The sequence below is a fragment of the Pinus tabuliformis genome, chromosome 2_2, assembly GCF_031772625.1.
Source record: "Pinus tabuliformis cultivar Carrire ecotype Pingquan chromosome 2_2, CPIR1, whole genome shotgun sequence".
NCBI classification, from domain to species: domain Eukaryota; kingdom Viridiplantae; phylum Streptophyta; class Pinopsida; order Pinales; family Pinaceae; genus Pinus; species Pinus tabuliformis.
The window spans coordinates 862,936,654-862,958,676 of NC_142300.1; the positions used below are offsets into that span (position 1 = coordinate 862,936,654).

Here is a 22,023-nt window from a genome sequence, read left to right on the forward strand (position 1 = left end):
TCTCATATTTGATTAAGCTTCTGCAAAGTTTGTTGTAGAAGTAGATCTTGTATTTTGCTTTAGTATATTGCATAATTTGTTGATCTACAGTGGGAATTTCTACAGAGAGAATTACAATAAATGATTACTGGGATCAAAATCATGGTCCAACACTTAGTGTCATTAAATTCCCTAATGCAAAAGAATTATATGCAATTATTCTTTTCCTATTGGATTTTCCTTGTATCAAAGTCCCTTAAAATTATCATTATAGCCAATACTAGACTCTTGGATGGCAGAGTATGGTAGAAAAGATGGCTTCTATTTACTACAAATATCTTTTATTCTCGAGCCCTACATGATCACCAAGTACTTTGGTTATCAGACAATGGAATTTCAAATATGGGAGGTATTCTAGAAGAGGAACCAAGATTTTTATATTGAGTGTTATTGGATTAAAATTTAAATAGACTTAGATCCTGGGTTCGAACACAGGGTGCCAACAAAATAATTCATCGTAGTCTAGCAATCCGCTAACATTTTCACCTCTCTTAGCAAGAAGGAGAGGCATGTCACCCAAGGTGTGTCAAGACTCAATAAGATAAAGGATCACCAAGAGGCATCAAGGAATAACACAACAAACAACCTGTTACATACAATCATCTCATGAGTTTCACACTTTTCGGCAATATACTCGGAAAAGAACCAGGGCACAACATAACATAAATCACAAAGAGCATTCTAAGTTAAGATTTAATTTTTTTTAAAGGGGCTACACAATCCATTGTAATTCAAACATACAGATAATTCCTGCAACTCCTTTCCATTAAAAACTAGATCATTATACAAGGCTCTTCATTATACGTGAGAGGGTAGATCACTACTAGATCAGAATACATCAAAAAATGGATAGAAAGATCAAATACATCAAGAGTTCCCTCAATCATCACAACGGTAGCACTTCAGCATATGTTCTCACTCTCCCCTTTTCTACCATCTTCCCTTAAGCTTTTATAAATTTACTTCCCTTGATCCTGCTCACTTGATCTGGTCCTTATCACTGTGGATTCTTTCAAACTCTAGCATGCCTAACCTTCTTTTGTAGCCACTGCAAATTCTATCATGACTTCCTTTCTATTTCCCTCATGCACATATCCTTATTTTTTGTCCTCTACAAATTTTACTGTAACTGCCCTTTTATTTCCCTTGTGTGCCTATTTCCAATCATTCTTGGTGTCTAGTTATTTTGACCATTCATTTCCCTTTTTCCGGTGATCTCTGGTGCAACCGCTTTTTGACCAAAATTTGATCAAACTTTTCCAAAATTTCTCTCCAAAAGATGAAGTACCTATTAGGCACTAACAACCGTCTATTGAATCACCCTAGAGTCAATCTTCTATTAGCTCTTTTCTCTCTGGTTGTTGTTGTAACACTTCTTCTTATGCCTCTCCTTCTTGTATTGATGGTTGTGTTGTTGGCTCGACTCTAAATAAAGGACCCAATTTAGAAACTTTTTATATAACATTAGCTTTAAAACCCGAACATTCATTTATAGTAGACTTCTAGGAATCTAAAGAATGGAGGACTAATCAAAAAATTGAGTAGTTTTCTCGACAGTAGGGTTCTCGGGTTGTGCACTCATCACAATTTTCCATTGATTATCTGTGTCAAAATTAAGTTGTCACAACTTCATAAATTGTTTCTGGGAAAGCGTTCAAAGGTCATGCAACACGACTTTAGCAGCTTGTGAGTCCTCTTCCAACTAATGAATATTTTTTTCCAATGCATCAACACGAGAAAATAATTATTTCTCCTGATTGAAGTCTTTAGTAATTATTCCTTGATTGAAAAATTGTTGTTCTTGCTGGCATAAATCATACAATGTCTAACTCTTCTTTACAAGTAGTCTGGCCTAGTCTAGAACTTGCCAGATGACCTCTTGTGCATCTTTAGTAAGCTGACGGAGAGAACCTCTAAGGGAAGAACCATCAACTATTCTCTGCTCAATCTTAACATGATATTGATGGCAAGGTTTGGAAGTGCCTAATGAGAAATCGCAATAATGTTATGCAAATCTCGATTAACAAGAACAAGTTCAGTACAAGCGGCTCCAATATCATCACAACATTCAAAAAGGAGACAAACAAAAAAGTTCTCTAGTGCATTGGGAATAACTTCAGTAATGGTGGGCCATAACTTCTAAAATTGATCACTAATATCTTCAATTTGGCGCTCTAATTCTTCTTTTTGACTGAGCAACTAATCTCGCTCGGTTGTAATAGAGAGAAGTTGTTGTTTTTGTTGTTCATAGTCAAAGAGTTATGTCGAGTTTCCACATGATGAGAAAGTAGGTTTTAACCCTGTACAAAAATTACCTGCAAACAAATTATTAAAAATAGAATATATACAATGGAGAGAAACACAAAACAAATACACAAAGATTTTCCCCTGGATCCCAAAACTAGGACTACTAGATTGATTTTTCATCTTTTTCCTTTCAATGTTATAATAAATATATATACGTGTCGAAGCATTCATAAACCCTAATCCATTAACCCTGGATTAGAACATAATAGTAGTTCCCTTAACCAGATCTACAAGATACCATGTGCAGAAAATGATCATGCCCAAAACCATGTGCAAAACCCATGCACAAAACCATAGGTAGGTTCGCCCAGCTAGTATAGGGTCCAAAAAAAAATTCCTAGGGCGCTGCCCTAAACCCCGTGTAGGGGGGCTACTACCCCCTGCCTGTCAAGGGGCTACCAAAACAAAAATGGGCCTAAAAAAAATGTATAACAAAAATCAAGTATATAAGAACCAATAGGATTCAATATGATGATGTCAACCATGGGGAATGATTCACCATTTTTGGAGTAAAAAGGTAAAAAGATAAATAAATAAAAATAAAAATTACTTTGTCAACTCATATTTTGAGGAGTAAAAAGGTAAAAAGATAAAATAAAATAAAAAATACTTTGTCAACTCGTATTTTGAACTTATCTCCCTATGATTCTACTCAAATTTCAAGAGGGAGCACTCATTGAATGTGGAATTTAATTTTTCATCCAAGGAGTACCCATATTGCATACTTTTGATGGACCCTACTACATGAAAAATATGAAATACATGAAAAGCATGATTGCAATCAAGTTTTTCATGTATTTCACATTTTTCGTGTAGTAGAGTCCATTAAAAGTATGCAACATGGGTACTCCGTGGATGCAAAATTAAATTTTGCATCCAACGAGTGCTTCCCCTCGAAACACTAGTAGAACATGATGAAATTAATGACTAGGTGACTAAAAATGTTAGTCACCACAATTATTTCAAGTGAATTACTACTAAAACTGAGCAATTTTAAGTGACCAAACTAAAAATGACTAACTTAAACGACTAATTTAGTCTAGGGATAAAATATATGACTAGCTACTAAGTGACTAAACTAAAAGTGACTAACTTAAATGATTAATTTAGTCTAGGATTAAAAAATATGACTAGATAATAAGTGAAAAAATTATTTCATGATGAGACTACCCTACAAGCCACCAAATTTCTATCATATCCATGAGGTCAACAACAATTTGTGGTTCAAGATATAGCTAATTTGGAACAAACTTAGCTTTAGAGCCTAGGATTTTTTTCCACCTCTAATGTTTATGGACAAAGAGATCAATTTCTAAAGCATGTGGGAGCCAAATTACCACCTTTCCCATGTTGACTCTTTCTATTGAAGATCATGGAAAATCTCCATAGATTAGTTATCCTAACTAAAACAAACCTTTAATTGGAAATGATCATTAATCCTACAACATTGCTACTTTCACTATACTTTTTGACCACACAAAGCATATTTTGATGTCTACCCTGCTTATTTCATGAAAAGAGTACCCTACAAGCCACCAAATTTCTATCATATCCATGAGGTCAAAACCACTTTGTGGTTCAAGATATAACTAAGTTGGAGCAAACTTAGCTCTAGAAGCTATGTTATTTTTCCACCCCTAATGTTTATGCACAAAAATATATCAATTTTCTAAAACATGTAAGAGCCAAAGTAATACGTCTTTTCCCATGTTGACTTCCTCTATTAAACATCATGAAAAATCTACATAAATTAATTGTCCTTATTAAACAAACATTTAATTAGAAATGATAATTAATCATTACATAAAACTTGTTTTGATATCACCATAATTCACTTTCGATAAATCAACCAAAATCTCCTCAAATAATATTTGTAACACAAATACCTAATAATTTTCATAAATTAATAAATATTTATAATTAGAAATACCTCCCATAAAAATAAAAATAAAAATAAAAAAACAAAAAACAAAACAAAACAAACACCTTTTTTAATGGAATTTATTTCCCTTGAAAAACGCACGAACATTTAACAAGAGCATTTCATTTTAAGTTCTATTCAAATTTTCATGGATTTGTTTCTTTTAAATATCAAAATTTTTTGTTTATTTCCCTCTATTTGAAAGGTTTGTCCATGGGAAGAAGAGCAAAATTCTTTATTTCCCTCCATCTGAAAGGTTTATCCAAAGGTTTATCCACGGGGAAGAAGGAGAAGAAGGGCACAGCCATGCCATCGTACTCTGGCCTCAAAATTGACGTTGTTTGCAATTTTTTGAAATTTTTACCAGTAAACACAGTTTATTCCCCAATAAACACGTCAAAACCAGTAAAATATAGTTTATCAAACACGTCAAAAGTGTCATAAAGGCAATATACATAGGCCGGTAGCAGCGCCTCACAGATGAAAAATTTGGAAGGATCGATGGACGTCGAGGCCACTTTTGGCTTCACATACCCACCAGATTTGAGATCTATTCTCCTGGAGTGGCTCCCAACATCCCATAATGAGTTGTGGGGACAAGCATGCATACTATGAAACACATTCCCCTAATAAAGTTCTTGTGTTCTTGTTCCTCTTTTTGGTGGATTTTATGAGAATAGAGGAGACCGACTAGTGTTCATGTTCTTGTTTCTGGTGGACTTCATGTGGACAGAGGAGACTGACTAAAGACATTAATCTATCAATACAACTCTCATCTTTGGTATGGATCCTTTTTTATTTCTCGAAATCCCACTTCTCTGATCGACTAGTGACAAACTAAAGAGTCAGAGTGGTTTCCTTTGGAGTTCCTGCTTCTTCTGATTTGTGCATTGATTTCTATAAATTTTCTGGCATATATTTAACTACCTATTGTTTAAATGCCACATCAACATCATTGGAGCCTTTCACTATCACTGACTATGTATGTCTTGGTCCCCTCTAGGTTTACAAGTATGACAAATTTCTAGTGTATTGTTGCGGTTTCAAGCCATGTTTGATTGCAAAAGTGGACCCTCTGTGATTTTTTTGATGATTTGATGTGGTTTTGAGCTATGGATAATTGGCCTTGCTATTCTTTAGATGTGGGTGTGAGGGGGGGTGGATGAATTTTATGTGGTTATGAGTCCTGGCAAAAGACAAGACAGTCCTCATTGTTTCTGGAGTCTCATAATCGGAATCCAAAAATAGCAGTATTGCATAGAATGAGGATCCTCCTGTTTGATCCTCATCCTCACAACAATAGCAGAGGGCAAAATCTTCTGGAATGAGTGCCTTGAAGGATTCTTTTGCTTCCAAGGATTGTTAGGCTTACTTCAGAGTGCCCCTAAGGAATAAAGTATAGAGACACATGCATATACCCCTGCTAGGAACCTGCGCCTTAGAATCACTTTTAACTGAAGATAAGAAAACGACATTGGAAATAAAGAAGACAGTGCCTAAATATAAATTATTCTAAGCCTGAAACAACGAATCAGAATTTAGAACAATATGCTAAGGTTGGTGCATGCAGCAGCATGCATGTGCCTCATACACAGACCTATATCACCAAGCGGTGCCTCATTAATGCACCCTCTCAAGGCTGTATTGATCTGTTGTATGTCCCCTGTTGTATAGAAGCTTAAGCTACATAGGACTGTTGTGTACACTGTAGACATCAAGGCAACTGGATCTTCCATATGCTGCTAGACTATGCCACCCTTATTGCTGCACCCTCTACTCAACCATCACTATTGTCTCCAATGTGATGCCCCTCTCATCTGCACGAGGACCCAGGCATACATTATCTACTCTTATGGCCCTGTTGTGCAGATCTTCCATGATTGGTCTGCTCTATTGGAGAAGAACCTTTGAGATACACAACAGATAAACTAACACAGTTACTGTTCCATACCAGCTTCTTATAATTGGGCACCCTACTTCGATTTCTCATGTTGTTGCTAAAGCAGGGCTAAGGCTACCACTAGGTAAGTTGTTTAATTATAAGGGGAAATAGTTGATGATTGTGAAATTCATACTAGTATTTTATTTTCACTGTAAAGCTGAGTTAAATTATAGGATTGGTAGCAGCTACACATTTTTATGTTGCTATATTCTTTGTAGTTGGAAAGTCATTAGTAGTGGATGGTATACCAAAGTCACATGCCTTGTCATCAACAAATAATCAGTTCAGCCTATCTTAGCTTGTAGTTCAAACTCCAATTGTGTAATGCATTTGAAAATATTCTTCAAATATATTTGGTTACTAGTTTATCTATCAAGAAATCTGCTTCCAAGAATCATCCAATGTATCAAAATTCAAGTAAGTCACATTCTCATGGCATAGCACAACATATGGAAAAGACCCATAGTAACAATAATAATAGCAGCAATTATAGCAGTCACAGGGATGCGGATAGGGTAGTGTTGCTATTGAATGATTTTTAGAGCCTAGTTCCCTCTCCTGGAAGTGCCCACCAATAGGCCCTCCAACAACAGGGTCTGCATCAACAAGAACTCCACCAGAAATCCATTAAACAACATGGAATTCAATCAGTTGGGTTCTAGACCCCACTCGAGCCCAGCAGACCGAGACAAACGAAGCAAACTTCGCAACAGACTCAACAAGAAAAATGCATAAAGGCAGAGCCAATGGATTCTTATGACTTTCTTAATTTGGATAAAAGTAGGACAATGCAAGAAATGATTGAAATAGATGATGGGAAGGGCAAGGAAGGGGCAAGAGAGCATGCCCATGGTAGAATACATGCACAAGGGGAATGACTGTATACAAGTGCAGTCTCAATCTACATTGAGGACAACTGCCAGTTGTGCAACAGTTTTTGCATACGTTAATGCGGAGCCACCCATGAGTGATGGTGAGGAACCTACAAAAAGTGAAGGAATCAAAATTGCAGCCCGAACTACATGTAGCAGGCTCTAACTTGACCATCCTCATGCTTATTTTTTACTTTTTAGTTGCAACTTCTTCAACGGTGAATTGTTTCAAAGTTAACATTTATTTATTGTTAGGCACTAGTAGGTGCTATCCCAACACTATCCAATCAGCACCTACTATTAGGGTGAGTAGATCTTGATTCCTCTTTAATAGGACAAAATTGCAAGTATAGTCTTTATTTTAACATTGAATTGCCATAAAATAAATTGAATGTATTAGGCTTATTAACACACAGTTCAATACTAGATAAGATTATAAGATTAGATAAGGTGGTTTTATTTATTTTCAATAAATGATCACAAGAGTAGCTCAATGGAACTGAACAGAACATCCAACAAACAAAAGGACAATGTGGGAGTGTGAAGGACATTTCCTAGAACAAAAGTAGAAAGAATTATAAATACATGAAGGAATCTAAGCGCTATAAGTATTTTTTAAAGTGATAGAGACTAAGTTCAATGCAATGCAGTTGTAGATAAGATAAGAGAAGATTATGTTTAATGTCCAATTAATGACCATGAGAGTTACTTAGTGGGATTCAAAACTATAACTAGTGCAAGTACATAATGGGAGTGCAAAAGAAACTCCTAATCCTAATCTACAAAAAGGAAAAAACAACCAAAAGCTAATCCTTAATACTCCAAAATAATATAGATACAAAGCAAAACTCATGTCAAACATAAGATGCAGACATTAGAAGCTCATTGGATGTCATTAGAGCTAGAAGTAGGATGAGAGGAGGAAGAAGAAATAAACACAACATAAGAAATAGTTTTAGAAGAAATGGCTTCTAAAAACGTGTAAATGGCAAAGATTTTTGCAAGAGGCACATCCAGAGATGTGGGCCCATATCTTCGCCATTGTATATTTATATTTATTTTTAAATTTTATGTTTTGTTTTTATGGGATGTATATCTTTAAATCTTTCAAGTCAAGTCTTAGTACCTGATTATCAATACAACAAATTTTCATACAATGTGTGATTGTAGAGAATAGAGGTGTAGGCAAGACCTATATGCTCATCTCATATATGAGCTAAGTAACCTGACACATGGATTCAGGATTCATCGAATATGGGGATTCGAGTGTCAGATTTGGACACGTTGACCCCCCGAAACATGACACTTTCGGATACGTTATATATATATATATATATATATATATATATATATATATATATATATATCAATCAAAAATCAGATATTTCTTACATAAATTCTCATTCATGATACAAATTCATTGATTTCAAACATAGATCTTCATCTAGATGTAAGTTTTACTATTTACAAAGTAAGTTAGTAACATTATAGCATGCATAGTACATACAAAATTCAAATACAATTGTAATTTGTGACATGTCACATAAATGATAAATGATAAATTATAAATTCATAAATCATAAATGATAATACATATTCAATTTATCAATGATACAATAGGAGAAAGACAAGATAGTAAGATAAAGACACTGAAAGATGTAGTTTTCTCATTAAGTCATCAAAATCAAAATGTGTTACATAGGTAGTGCAATGCCAATGGAAAATAGAAATAGAAAATACAAAACAACTACAAGTATACAAGCCTCAAGGCAGTAGGTAGCTCATGACTCATGAGTCATCAATCCTCATAGTCATCATCAAAATTAGCATCACTGCCCTCATCATCATGGTCACCATTACTCTCCTCTGATGCATCCTCCTCCCCTGTATCCAAAGTCGCCTCTGCATCTGCTAGTGTGGGGGATGACCCCTATATAGTATCACCATCATCGAATCTAATAGGCTCTAGCACTGGATCATTGAGATCCATGTTGGCCAATGCCAACTCAACATTGTTGTCCAAACCCATATCATTAAGAAAAACATCCCACATCTTTGTCTTTCCCTTCAACCACTCTTCCCTCCACCTATAAATAAGACAAAGGTTGGTGTGCACATACACCATTGTCTCTACCCTGGACTGCTCAAGCCTGCTCTTCTTAACACTATACAAATTCCCATATGTTCTCCAATTCCTCTCGCAACAAGAGGATGAAGTCACCTAAGAGAGGTTCCACATGGCTAACTATTGTATAAGAGGGCTTTTTGCTCCATGATTTTCCCACCAAAAATAGGGTTTCTTAGCCCACCTATCTCTAATGAGATCATATCCTGCAAATTGACTAGTGCCAGTGGAAAATTCTGCAAAGGCATCCTCCAACTCATCAAGAAATGCTCTATCTTGAAAAACCCGCTTGAATGCATCTTTCCTCCTCTGTGAGATTTAACCATCCATGTGAGGAGGGAATCTACGGGAAGGTCAAACATTTAGCCACTCATGGTTGTAGTATTTTGGGTTCAATGAGTAAGCCAAACAATGTAAAGGTGTGCAATTCTTGTCCCATCTGTCGATAAGAATATCCTATATAGTGCCACAGAAGGCCTCTGGTGATGTCTCATACTCAGGGCACTCACTCTGTAAAATAAGGCTCCTCATAAACTCAATCATAGAATCCCATCCCTCATAAACCTCTCCTAGTATGGGTTGGTCTATATCTATAAATCAAAGCAAAGAAATGATAGGGTCCATGATCTGAATAAGTAGATCTACCCTGTCGCACCAAGTATCATCTAACACTGTGTCCTTCACTCTCTTAGAGGCTACTTGATCTGTCTTTCTCCAAAAAGACCAAAACTCTGAAATAATCATGGCCCCAAGAGTGGTCTTGACCTCCCTCAACCTCTTCAACATGATGAATGAAGAGGCAAACCATGTATCCACAATCTTCAACAATGATAGATTGATGTACTCCTTATAGATAGCGAGGGAATTTGTATGATTTTGTACAAATTTACGGATATGTTGTGCATCCTTAATAATGTTACCAATCCAAAGCACATCAAAAGCAATGGATTTTGGTGCTACATTCAATGAATGGACAATGTAAGGTGTCCAAAACACTTGTGGATATTTAGCTTCCACAATCATGCCAGCATCCTTGCAAATAGGTGCATTATTTGTAATGATTTGCACACAACAATCAACACCTACATCTTCAATAACTTTAATAAACAACTCACCCATTTATTGTGCATCCTTGTATTCTCCAAGTGTATCCACTGCTTTCAAGAAAACTAGACCATTCAAGGAATACACCATGAAGTTGTGAGTGGGTGTATGTTGGATCTGTCCATCCATCAGAGACAATGCTAACCCCAGATGTTGGTCATGATGCTTTAATAGGCTCAAGCACTTTTGTGCCTCCTTTTTTTCCTTCATCAACAATGTGGTTCTAAGCTTCTCTGAACCAGGAGACACATACCCTAATGGAACCCCTTGAGTCAAAGCTCGACACATCTCAATAAAAAGAGGTGAGCGTGCAACATTAAAGGATATGAAGTTTCGATAGAAAAAAAAAAAAAAAGGAAATGGTGAGATCAAGCTCTTCACATTTCTCCTTTTGAAAAATATTGTCCATTGGACCAAGTGAAATTGCCTTTGTTTTTGCTACTTGTCCCGCACTAGAAATATCAAATGGGAATTTGTTGCTGCCTTTCCTCAAAAATGGAAGGGGGTCATCATTCTTGTTTTTCTTTTTTTTGCGGCCACATTTTCCATACCAACATTGAACTCTCTTTCCATTTCTTTCCTCTTTTGTAAAGGAACTTTTATACAAGCTCTAACTCCAAAACCCAGTAAAGCCAACAATTGGCCTTCCACACGATAATATGTGCTTGTGAAAGTACTGTGGAAAAATTTGCATCTCCAATTCACATTTCCTCCTCCCTTCACCTTATTGCTTGGCCCTTGATCTCTTGTGACATATTTCCACAAGGGATATTTCTCAATGTTACATTGAGGAAGTCTTCCCTCAACATTACTTTCAATAGAGGGAATACTTGCAGCAGACTCTCATGAAATTGGGGGAGGAGGGGCATCTCCAATGGGACATTTCCCCTTCCTTTGCCCCTTCCCTGTTGCCCTTGATTGAGCCATGAATACTATAAAAAAATAAACCAAAAATGCACAAATTTGTAAAAGAAATGCATATGCAAACTACTGTAATACAAATGCAAAAAAATAGAGAGGAAATGCACTTACTTGTTGCTTGAATCTCCTTGAAAACGCTCCCACACCCTTTTCTCCTTGCTCCAAAACCCTCACAACAAACCCACAACAAACTTACTACAAAAGGGAGAAGTGAAAATGATAAAAAAGAACAACAATTTCACTTTTTAATGGCCGCGCGAGTCATTTTTTCCAGATTTGTGTCTGGAAATTGGGACACGGTGTGTCTGATTAGGACAGAATCCAGATTCGATCGTGTACCAATTGGACACATCGTGACCCGATTTCCGGACACGAATTGGAACAAATCGTGTCTGATTCGCTGGATTCAGGACACGACGGCCTATTTCAATGAATCAGGTTTAGAGTATATGAGCAATACTTTTCCAACTGTAAGTTCAACTCTCATAAAGTTATGTTTAATACTTCAATGTTTTCAAGTGCTTAATTCTATTTCCCCTAAATATGTTTTTGATTTGCAAGGGTTCAATTCTTTTATCTCATAATATGTTTATGAAGAAAGGAATTAGCATAGTTTTTGTGATTTTGTTATTTTGGACACCTTCATTTTTAAAGCACTGGTTGACTAACAAATTGATAATCCTTATCATTTTCATAAAAAAATTATCTCATTGATAATGAATAGAAAATGATGAATTTTCATTGATTATGTTTTTATATGAAAAATATTATGCAAGGTAAAATTAAATATTAAAAATTCTGTGAAGGGAAGTTTAAAAACAAAACTATCATAAAAAATTCCATGATGGGTAAGGGGAGCCGTCAAATTTAACCCCTGATCACACGTATGATCTGATTCTTTTGGTTGAATTCATTAGATTGGCTTCTTTGTGCCTCCAATCACGGTGATTTGGTTCTACCGTGGGAATGTACGCAAGGTTGTCCACAGTACTGGGCGATGGACCATACCCAAGCCCTCCATCTCTCTTAGCAACTTCAAAATACTTCTAGACAAGCACAGATAGGTACTCAACCAAAGGAGATCTATCCGGGTGGGTTGGAAACGTTAGGAAACTAGGCTATGGAAACAGGCCTCGCCCCTAATAAATATAGTCATATCAGGGGTATTACCATCCATTAATCAAGCTTTCTAACCGGATTGTGTATTGGGGCATGGAGGGAATCCCAGCTATTGATGGGGTTGGGAAGGCACAAATAGGGGCCTAAAATGAGGATTCGAAGATAAAGCCTATGTTTCATACATTATATTTTGTATAGGAGGCCGTTTGGTTCTCCCGCATTGTATGGACATCATTGTACTCAATGGTCCCTTTGACCTACTTTGTGGTCAATAGCTGGACATAAATATAATTATCTTATCTTATCTTATCTTATCTTCTCTCCCCTACAACCAAGTATTTGAGATTTCTCAAACTAAGAAGCCTACAAGGCATAGACCCAAAGAACAAATTACTGCCCACATCTAGCAACTGCGGGTTTTCATAGTCCCCCAATTCGTTAGGCAAAATCCCATAAGAAAATTTGTTTTAACATTCATGGAATGCATATTTGATTGGGAAAGTTTCTGACAAGACTATTGAACGAGAGTTTGAACCCCACAAGCTTCCCACATTGTGATGATTCAAGGCATTCGAATCATCAACGACTCATAGACTCTCTATGGAATTTGTAACCAAGACATTTAAAGGATTTGTTTGAATTTTGAACTTCTTGGAGGGATATTTGAGTCTATAAATCATTTTGTATGTCTTTTAGTTCTGAGGTCAACAGTCTTATCACTTTTCTTAATGTGGCTACTTGCATCAAGCATACAACTCACTGAATTATTCAACCATTAAGCAAACATGTTTTGTCAAAGGCCATTTCATCCATGGTGATCTTGTTATCTCCCAAGAGAGTATTACGTCAACCAACCAGGCACTTGGATATTAGTAAATATCTTACCTGTTGTAAATGCTAGCCAACAAATCCCATCATACACTAACATCAATCCCAACATTTACAAAGAACCTTAAGCATAGAATTCTCGACCAGAAAAGAAGAAAGAATAGGCTCGCTTCGTATATATGCATACCCGGAGCATGGAATAGTTGGCCTACCAATAGATAGCTTATTCCAGGAGCAATGGGGTAAACAAGAATAGGTAAAAGGTCCTTTTTGACAGTGCATAAAAAAAATTTTAGTGGGGTTCCATTCTTGATATGATATAATGGTTGAAGCAGTCCTAACATGTTATTCAAATGCCTCTACTACTTTGTGTTAATGGACAACTATCTGTAGTAGCTCTGCTTCACCAATCCACTAGATAGGGTTACCTTTGGCCACTTATTTATATATTGTTGTAGTTAATGCTCTAGGATATCTTGTTGCAGTTGTTGAATTCAATTTTTTTTTAGGAACTCACTTCTCAATTAAGAGCAGTTACCATTTTTTTGATGGATCAGTTCTCATTCCCAACCTATCTTGTAACTATTTTAAAGACAACCTATCTTATGATTCTGTTAAAGATGCAGAGCTATGTGTTGACTTGACATTTTTGCAAAAGTTGCTAGAGCTATTGTGGGGAAGGAAAATATGGGCATTCATCAGAGAGAAAGAAGGCTTTCCAGTGTGGCTTAACATCTAATGGAAAATCATCCAATCGTGGCATATGGAAATACCTGTTGGAAAGAAAGATTCAACGTTGGGTAGCCCAATATGTTCTGTTTTAAAGCCAAATCACTATCATGTTTAGAAACCTGGTTTCAAGCCTGCAAGTCATGTTTTTACTCTTCTTGTCTAATTCGTAGTGCAGGATGCTAGCAATGGAAGATTTTTCTTTGACCCTTCTCTGGGAGAAGTAGAAAGGCAGGAAAATTAACCTATTGTTGTTTTTCTTGAAGCTCTACTTGTTGTCTAGAAAGGATGGAAGGATTGGACGGATAGATATTTGTATTCAAGGGATAGAGTCAGTGGAAAAATGGGTTATCAGGGCCATAGGAAGAAATGTGACCTGAGAGATACTTGTATAGAATTGCATATGTAATCACACATGTAGAAGATATACCAGAGCAATATGAACGTTGCATAGTGAGCTCAAATATTTTAAGATATCCAGTTCATTTATTATTAAGTAGATATGGCAAGCATGTCTATTGGTTTCCCAACAATTGTGTTGTTATGATGACTGCCATCAATACTAGAATATTTCATTGTTTCTTTGTAGCCTAAACAACTATCTCGTGGAGCAGGTCTTGGTGATCTCACTCCCACAGTTTATGCATAGGCCATAAAATTAGTGACCGATTTCTTGTATTAATTTCCATATATAAGGGAGACTCTCCCCTCATTTGAGCATTGTTCAAGAAGTTAAAACCATCTCTTAGGTACTAATTATCTACCTTATATATGCATTGTGTTTTAACCATGGTATCAAAATGAGAGTTTGAGTGCTCAATTGTATGAACATGCACATTGGTGTCTGTGGTAGTGAAGAATACTACCTGTAATTGAAAAGAAGCTCTTGATTTTGCATGTGTTTTGTGCATGACATGTGACAGTTGGCCAGTTCATTCTATCTAATTATTTTACATATAAAGGCATTTTCAAATAGAGAAATGAAGATCTTGAATGAAATTTTAACACCCATGTACATTGTCATTTTATTTAAGACTCGGTTGATTACTAGAAACAGTGTGATTGTTGTGGGAGGCCAACATAGGACACAATACCTATGAAATGTAGAAAAAAGATCTATGTAAAGACTGCCACTAAATGCAACAACCTTGTAGGCTGTCACACTTGTGGATCCTATTTTGGCTCTATTGCACCACAAAAATAATGGGGTGAAGATACAAAGAGGAAATTGGGATTAAGCTCATTTCCCTCTTTAATACAAATTCCCTATGTTGTGTTGAAAAGTATTGGCTAACCTAGGAAAAAATGTTGAACTAATAGGTACAACCATGTACAAATGAGGGAGGAATCCCTTAATATTTGTAATAACCCACTCCCTAAACCTAATGTTCAGTCAATTACTTGCATGCCAAACCCCCTCCCAGGGAACATGTTGTAGAAAACACAAGGTGTGAAGGTATGTATGTATTGATGCACTCCACATTTTCATCAAGGCCACACAACAAAATGCAATCAAGGCCTTAATAATCCCATTTCCATCTGCAAGCAATATGTGAATCTAATAAATAAAGGCCTAAACCCCCGACGAATATTGGCTATTCTTCGATATTCAGATTTTCTACTTTCTATTAGATTACTATGTATGTTCTCCCCACTAATATCATCCATTATGGATGCACTACTTGTCTGTCATGATTTCCATCCTTGATTCAAAATTTCAAACTTTAGCATCTTTCTTCTTCTGCCATTGAAACACATTTCTAGAGATATTCTCTATATTGACTACTCATATTAATCTGTTCAATCCCCTAATTGGAGCCCACACTCCATATGCCCTAAAGAACATGTTATGTGTTCTTTTAAAGCTTTTCTGTTATTTTCAAATACGAATCTAGGTGTTGCTTCACATGCCATTTGTTTCTATGATTGACATTTGCATTGTTTGTCGATCGTGATTCCTTATCCTTTGTTATGTGTTTGGCCCTAGAAACTACCATCTTTCTTATCTCCTAGAACAAACTACAATATCAAATACACAGCCTCTGCATTTACAAAGAATATGCAAGTTCGACATCTGTGGTATTGTTATGTGTATCATTGTATCTAAAATTTAAATTCTTTGGCAAAAACCTCATGTATAAATGGGTTTCGATTTCAGAGGTTCTATTGGCTCTTTCGGGCAAGGAACTTCTAGGAAATGGTATGACTTTAGGCTTTCCAAGAATATTTTTTTGCATCCTCCTGGGTTCACTTGTAATTATAAACATAGCAAACTGAATTGCAATGTATAGCCTAAAAAAATGCCATGTGAAAGATGCAATATTTAAGCGAACTCAGGCACCATACTCTTTGGCTGATTTCTCACTTGATGAACTAGAGAAGTAGTAAGAACACTTGGGCTTTGTTTTAATCATGAGTGGCTCCTTGTGATTGGAAATTCTTAATGGCCATTATGAAAATGTGACCCTTATTGTGGGCATCCTCCATTGTGACTATAATGTGACCTCTCAAATGCCATGACTGACAACCTTAACAGTGGCAGTGCCACACCAAGCCTAACCTCACATAAAAATGCTCTCCACACAAAGTGATCACATGTCTTCTCCACACACATTATTAGGTGAGAGTTCTCTAACCTAATGACCAAATGACTTCCACTCCAACTCAGCCTATGTGCAACTTAGAGCCACGAAGCCAGAGTGGCCTCCTCCTTCCACACAAACATTGAGAACGTGATCCTGTGCAGACAACAATTATCACAGGGCATATGTGCCCTGATCTTTATGAAGGAAAAAAAATCATGACTGGAAATTATTTTATTTCTTTGTGCATTATTGTTTGAATACTCTATGTGGGGAGCTTGTAGAGATATTCTATGAGAAAATAGATTTGATATGTCCATCTACAAACTAATTCTAGATATAGTCTAATGGATAACAAAAATATAGTACAATAACATTGCACCTAAATAATACTAGCTTCCATTCTATCTGGTTCTCTGGAGCAAAGTGGTGTGTCATGACTAAAGGTAGAGTGAGATGCCTGTAGCACTGAATAAGAAATCAAGTCTATCTCCACCATTTATATGTCAGAGGACACACTATATGAAGTTTCATTGGCTCGTGTCCACAAGCATCCAATCCTACCTATAGAAACCCAATAGTGATGTTTGGTTTAGGGATATTTGGAACCAGGCCCATAGGGATGGCTAGCTTGGAAGTTTGCTGGAACAATTTACCCATAGGGGAACAACTTAAGCAATTGAATCATGGTTACTTGAGTTAGAAGGTAAATTTATAACTTACCTGAGTGTACCAACACCCTCTTGGTGTCTATCTGTAATCTTAGTTTAGTTCTTATTAGGCATTTAACCTTACCAAAATTTCTTCCAGCTATTGCCTTCATGCCATGAGTCCTTATCTTAAGAGCAAGGAATGAAAAGCAAAGGCATGGCTAGTGACTAGAGTGAAGTTGCAACAAGTTAGTTGTACTAGAAGGTGCAACTGAATCACTACCTTCAAGGAGATTTAATGCTTGTGAGGTATTTTGGTTTTGCTAAGCCTGTACCTCAAAGGAAGTTATAACTGATGGAAGTTTTCTTTCCCTTCATATAGGTGATTTTTTGTCCACCACATACCTAATTACGTTTGAAATTTGAAAATCCCTCTATAGATGAGAAGTGAAAATCCATTCTTGTTTTTTCTAGCTCGTTTAGTTTTGGATTGATCTCATCCAGTTTACTATTGTTGATTATCAAGATTCATAATCTTGCATTGCTTTAATGGCACCAAGAGTAACATAGATTATATTTGCAGGATTTCACTATTAAGTGAACTTGTAGGAGGTATGATATCACAATAGACAAATAGAAACTCCATTATGTTTATGGAATTCCTAACTATTAGATACTTCTAGATGAGCAGGTTTAGAGATATTGCCTTGGAAACTTAAAATTTTAACATGAACTTATAGTCTTCCAATGATAGCAATGAGCTCTCAAAACAATGAAACTAATTAGAACACCATCCTCCCCTTAACTAAACCACAATTAGTAAATTATGAACAAATTACTTGAATGGTGCTTAGGTTATGTAACTAAGCTTTTTGAAAAAAAAAAAAAATCAGTGTTTTATGCCATACTAAGTGAACAATGCTACTTAGAGTAATGGCTAACTTCTCTGTTTCTTCCTAGTACATAACTCTCGAGCTTTTAGATAAGCTAATTGAAATTTGATGGTTTTCTAGATGATGTAATAGTTGTTGACCTAGAATGTGAGTAAACTTGAATTTTTTTAGGCATCATATGGTTTGTACCTTTAAATTCAAATGAAATCGAATATTTTCAGAGTAATTACTCCATTATTTCTTGTAAGGACAAATTTCTTTGGCCATTAGTGTGGAAAGGAAAATATTCTCTTCTCTCAGTTAATTTTAGTTTTTCCCTCCTTTTGGTATCTATTTGAGAAAATATTGAATATTATACTGAAATTCTTGAGTATGAAATTGCTGGCAGGACTATATAAAAGCAATGGATACCTAATGGTCTCTTGCAATGGAGGCCCGGATCACATGTGAGCTGCAATATGCAAGCCAGTTTATCTCCACCTTTTAGAATTATGCACAATTGTCCTTTAGCTAGGGCCTTCATTATGGTTCTCCAAACCCTGTAATTATTTACTTCATGTTGTCACTATGTTTGTTGCATTTTCTTTTGTGACTATTTTGTGATATATTATCATTTGATCAAGATCAATCTTTTTCTCATGTTAGATATCTGACATGGTTACAATTATCTCAATGTGACTATGGTTGTCCCAAAGCTAGAAAAGGCTTCATTTTGGTCAATCTTTTTATCATGTTAGATATGTGACATGGTCGCAATTATCTCAATGTGAATGTGGTTGTCCCAAAGCTAGACAAGGCTTCACTTTGGGCAGATCCCAGGTGTTTAACTTCAGTATTCCTCCTATCTGTTAACAGATCTTCAATATGTTTTATTGATTCATTTCAGCATTGGGTATTGCATGGCATTAATTACTTGTGGGGGTGGTTTATCCTTCATGTTTCCTTTTGCAAAAATTTAATCTTTAATTTTATGTGAATAGTGAATTTGAAGACATTTTTGATGTGGATCAGTTTATCACATCTCTCAGAGGCAAGTTTCAGATAGTAAAGAAGCTTCCTTCAAAGCTGAAGGCAAAGGCAGAAGATGGGAGGAAAAGGCAGAAGATGGGGTAGTCTTCACCATGCCTCCTGTGAGCTGGTCAAACATGTCCTACTACAAAATGATACTAACAAAGTTTCCTACCATGATACAAATCCTTCCCCTTATAAGAAAGAACAAAGTTTTGCATTTGAATAAGACATATGCACATCTGGCAAATAATAGCCTGCCACTTGAGGTTTAAAAGCTATGTTGTCATGTGAATTACAACACTCTGCTTTTCACTTCAAAAATTGATGAATTGGGTCTTTTTTTTTTAATATTGCAACAGCATGGTCCTTTTGTGGCTCTTCATCTTTGTTATGAAATGGATATATTGGTTTTTTCTAGTTGCACTCTTCATTGTACCGATGAATAAGTTGAGGAACTCACCAGACTGAGGTATATTACATGTTTGGAAATCATAATATTTTCCTGGTCAAGTCAAAATATTTATTGTTAACAATGTTGATCCTAGTATCTTTTTGTATTTCTTTCACATGAATGCCTACGCTTGGTGGAAGGAGGTCATAATTTCTTAAATGAAGAGGAAGGATGGAATGTGTCTTGTAACACCGGAGGAGACTACATTAGTACTGAAAGTTTTTTATTTTGATAGAAATATTCATATATATCTTGCCGCTTAAGAAATCTATGGGGGAGAAATAAGGATTCCTACCCTCTATTCAACTTATCCAAATATTGTAAGTTGACCAATTCACTCACTTCAACTCATTTTCCTTTGAAGTTGGATTTTCTTATGTCATGCACTCATGTTGATCAACAAAAATATGCAGGTGAGGAAGGAGACTCTTCTTAGTCCTATGGATTTAAAACCATTCCAAAATCATTCATCTAAAATGGTTGCACTGGATTACATGGTGTCTTTGGCCAACAATGTGTTTATTCCTACATATGATGACAACATGGAAAAATTTATGGAAGTGCATTGTAGGTAATCTTATATTGTTTTGCATATATCTAGAAGAGAGGATATAGTGGTTACCTGGTGGTACGCGTTATAGTAGTGACAAATTTAGTTCTCTTAGAATAGACCTTTGTAAGTAGCGTTAAGAAGCCTTGGGAATCAGGTCACAGGTATTATTAGTAATTTTCCAGTCAGTTGTCTACATTATTTATTATATGTTGCCTTTTTCTTTCTTGATTTTGTTGGATACTTTCTTGATTGAGTTTCAGTTCAATGTAAATTGTGGAAACGCTTTGGATGCGTTAATATTGTTATCCTAGTGATGCATCAACATTTGAGAATTATTGTTATGTTAATATTTTAAAATAAAGATCCCTAGTTGTGAAATCCCTAAACGAACCTCTTAGAAGCCCATTTATAATCAACCCTAAAGGGCCTCAATTTTAACTTAAAAAGTCACTCTGAGTTGGAATTATTTTTTGAAGTGTGACAAATGCCTTGGAGATTGATTGAGGGCTCTCTTAGAAAGCCTTTGAGTCTCCATCTCAAAAATCCTTGGAAGTGAAGTTGCATGGTATTGTGAGAGGGGTACATGCTGGAAATATGATCCCTGCCTCATCCCCCATCCAAAAAGTAAAAAGACAAAAAAAAATTGAAATAGGGAAACAATATATGTCTGTCTATCTATAAATATAATATAGCACAAGAAGAAAGGATAATTGAGAAAGAAAAATTAAATTTAGCCTCCACTAATATCCATACTGTCTAAAATGCACATAGCATGCTTGTTGTGTCTATAGAAAATACTTTTTCCTAAAATTTGTTGAAGCAAATGTGAAGAAATGAAGAGTGGAACAATGTTGTTGCTCACAACTATCTTTTGGTTGTGACTACAAAACCAGATCACGATGCTTCACACACAACAGAAGTGCTTCTTTTTTGTGTAGGAGATACCTTTCCTCAAATAGTCTGGAAGAAAGTGTGAGGAAATAATAAGTGGCAAACTGTATTTAGAACAAAGATAGGGTGTAAGGGTTTTCTAGAAGCTTATTCAATGTGAAATTAGTGTCAAAATTTATGTCAATGCCAATTTAAGCACTTGGGTAGGTTCCTATGGTCAATTTCCCTGTCAAAACACACTTAAACCGGATTAAGACGTGCCCATTTTGCCTTGAAATCCGACTTTCCATTTTAGATGGAATTTCAGAATTGTGAAACATTATTTGAAATGTTTTATGGCCTTTCAAAGGCATAACTTCTTGAGATTTGTGCTAACAACTGAAAAAGGTTACAATCATCCTTATATCTAGTGAATTCCTTAAAAAACTCCAATCATATATTAATATTAAATTACCCTTGTATCCCTCAGGCATGGATCACTTTACTTCTTATTAACTCTTTGACCTTGGAGAATATGACAGTTGCCTTGTATCCCTTAAAGCTTGGGTGTTCTTCTTCATGTTAACCAACTCCTCATAAAAAGGATCTCAAGTGAAAACTACAACTTCCTAAAAATGTGGCCACCTCCAGGCTCCGAAAGAGGTGCATTAAAGTAGTGATCCATGTGCACAGGATGGAGTGCTCCTATAATGTGGTCCTTCAAGCTTTTTAACCAACCAACCTTCAAAAATAAGAAACTTTCAAAAATGAGTTATGCCTTTGCAACCTGATGAAAATGTTCTTTTCAAATCTGGGTATAGAAATCAGATCTGAACCAGTGTTCTGATATAACTGTTGGCTGAAAACAATATCTCTGCAATATCATCATATCGAGGCAATGATAAGGTTTGCTTAACACCTCTGCATATTGTCACCAATATCCAAAGAAGGTAACTGCATTAACTTTGTAAGCCAATTTTGTATGTTGTAAGCACCCCTAAATCATGATTATAGACCTGACAAGGGTCACAAGCTACAACCCTTCTAAATAAGGGTTTTTCCCTGTTATTATATATTGGCTTGGTCAATATCTCATAGAATTCATT

At 35.9% G+C, this 22,023-nt stretch overlaps 1 pseudogene; it reads left to right on the forward strand.

Annotated features, from left to right (window-relative positions):
• The window catches only part of LOC149195723 (rhamnogalacturonan I rhamnosyltransferase 1-like), a 41,495-nt pseudogene extending 21,426 nt beyond the window's left edge, over positions 1 to 20,069 (forward strand).
• Positions 20,070 to 22,023: the final 1,954 nt, after the last annotated feature.